At 45.4% G+C, this 2,416-nt stretch overlaps 1 pseudogene; it reads left to right on the plus strand.

The window, feature by feature from the left end:
* The first annotated feature begins 782 nt into the window (after positions 1 to 782).
* LOC105713798 (interferon-induced transmembrane protein 3-like) lies at positions 783 to 1,192 on the plus strand (annotated as a pseudogene).
* The last annotated feature ends 1,224 nt before the right edge of the window (positions 1,193 to 2,416 follow it).

Here is a 2,416-nt window from a genome sequence, read left to right on the forward strand (position 1 = left end):
TTCAGTGGCGCAATCAAAGCTCACTGCAGCCTCGAACTCCTGGGCTCAAGCATAACTGGAACTACAGGTGCACACCACCACGCTCAGCTAATATTTTTTTAATTAAAAAAATTTTAGGCCGGGCGCAGTGGCTCACGCCTGTAATCCCAGCACTTTGGGAGGCAGAGGCGGATGGATCACGAGGTCAAGAGATTGAGACCATCCTGGTCAACATGGTGAAACCCCGTCTCTACTAAAAATACATAAAATTAGCTGGGCATGGTGGCACGTGCCTGTAATCCCAGCTACTCAGGAGGCTGAGGCAGGAGAATTGACTGAACCCAGGAGGTGGAGGTTGCGGTGAGCCGAGATCGCGCCATTGCATTCCAGCCTGGGTAACAAGAGCGAGACTCTGTCTCAAAAAAAAAAAATTTTAGACCGGGTGCAGTAGCTCATGCCTGTAATCGAAGTGCTTTGGAAGGCCAAGGTGGGTGGATCTCTTGAGGCAGGAGTTTGAGACTAGCCTGGCCAACATGGCAAAACCCCATCTCTACTAAAGATACAAAAACTGGCCGGGTGTGGTGGTGCACACCTGTAATCCAAGGCTACTCAGGAGGCTGAGGCATGAGAATTGCTTGAATCCAGGAAGCAGAGGTTGCAGTGAGCCAAGATCATGCCATTACTCTAGCCCGGGCGACAGAATGAGACTTTGTCTTAAAAACAAATTGGAGAGATCCAAACTATGGTGGAAAGGGAGAGCTCACTGAGAACCATCCCAGCAACCTGACCACAGCTGGTCTTCCATGGACACCTTGAACCACACTGTCCAAACCTTCTTCACTCCTGCCAACACTGGCCATCCTCCTAACTATAAGTTGATCAAGAAAGAGCATGAGGTGACTGTGCTGGGGGTGCCCCACAACCCTGCTCCCCCGACATCCACCGTGATCCACATCTGCAGCGAGACCTCCGTGCCCGACCATGTCATCTGGTCCCTGTTCAACACCCTCTTCATGAACTCCTGCTGCCTGGGCTTCATAGTGGTTGCCTACTCCGTGAAGTCTAGGAACAGGCAGATGGTTGGCGAACTGTTGGGGCCCAGGCCTATACCTCCACCGCCAAGTGCCTGAACTTCTGGGCCCTGATTTTGGGCATCATCATGACCATTATGCTCATCATTATCCCCGTGTTGATCCACCACGTCTATCGATAGAGCAGGAGGCAGCCTCCAGGCCAGGAGCTCTGCCCATGACCTGTATCTCACGTACTCCATCTTCCATTCCTCGCCCTGCCCCCGGAACTGAGTTCTGTATCAGCCCTTTATCCTCACACACTTTTCTACAATGGCATTCAATAAAGTGCACGTGTTCCTGGAAAAAAAATTTAAAAATTTTTTATGAAGACAGAAACTCGCTATAGCAGACTGGTCTTGAACTCCTGGAATCAAACAATCATTCCACCTTGGTCTCCCAAATTGCTGGAATTACAGGTGCGAACCACTGCACTCAGCTGTATGATACACTTTAATACGTTAAACACATGTAAGGAATCAAAAGGCAGCAATTTTAAAAGGTGGCTGTAATTATCTGATATTCCTCCCAAAGAGAGGTGGGGTCTAATTCCTCTCCACTTGAGTCTAGGCTGGCTTTAGCGACTCTCTTGTAACCAATAAAATGCGGTGGGAGTGAGGATGCGTGAATTCCAAGGCTGGGTGAAAATTAGCCTTGCTGCTTCTGGTTTGGTCTCTCGGACCAAAAGGCTTGGTCCAAAGGCTCTTCCCAGGACACAGCTGCCATGTTCTGAAAACCCCAAGCTACGTAAGAGCCCACATATAGATTCTCTGGTCAATAGTACCAGCTGAGTCCAGCCTTCTAGCTATCCTTGACAAAGCACCAGACATGTGAATAGAAAAGCCATCTGGGAAATTAATCCTCTTGTTCCAATTCTTCAATTGAAACTCCACTGAACAGAATTTAAGTGTATGTCTGTATGCAATAATTATTTGCATTGCTATCAGTTTTCCATATGTTAACTTTTATTTCTGCAGAGTTTTTAAATAGCTTAGTCAAAATCAAAGGCATATATTCCCATAGGATCAGATAATCCCAGAGGCCCCAGCATTCCATGGAAGGGATGTTCATTCTGAAGTCTTAACATTTTCCTTATAAAGGTAATAATTATAGCTGCTGTATGTTCCCAACATTGTTGTAAAACATAGAAGAAAACATTATAAAATCAGTTTGAATGAAATAAAATTAGAGATATCGCTACATCTCATTTTTCTTTCAAAGTCACAATGATTACTTTTCAGAAGAAAATACGAAGCTTAAAAGAAAAGCATTTCAATAAAAGGTCTATTTTCTTTTCAAAACTCTGAGCCAATAATTGAATTAAACCTGGTGAACAAAGAAGAGAAAAACTGATTGTGTTTAATTCT

Source organism: Aotus nancymaae, unplaced genomic scaffold (genome assembly GCF_030222135.1).
Source record: "Aotus nancymaae isolate 86718 unplaced genomic scaffold, 86718_ANA_hifiasm-v0.15.2.pri h1tg000016l, whole genome shotgun sequence".
NCBI classification, from domain to species: domain Eukaryota; kingdom Metazoa; phylum Chordata; class Mammalia; order Primates; family Aotidae; genus Aotus; species Aotus nancymaae.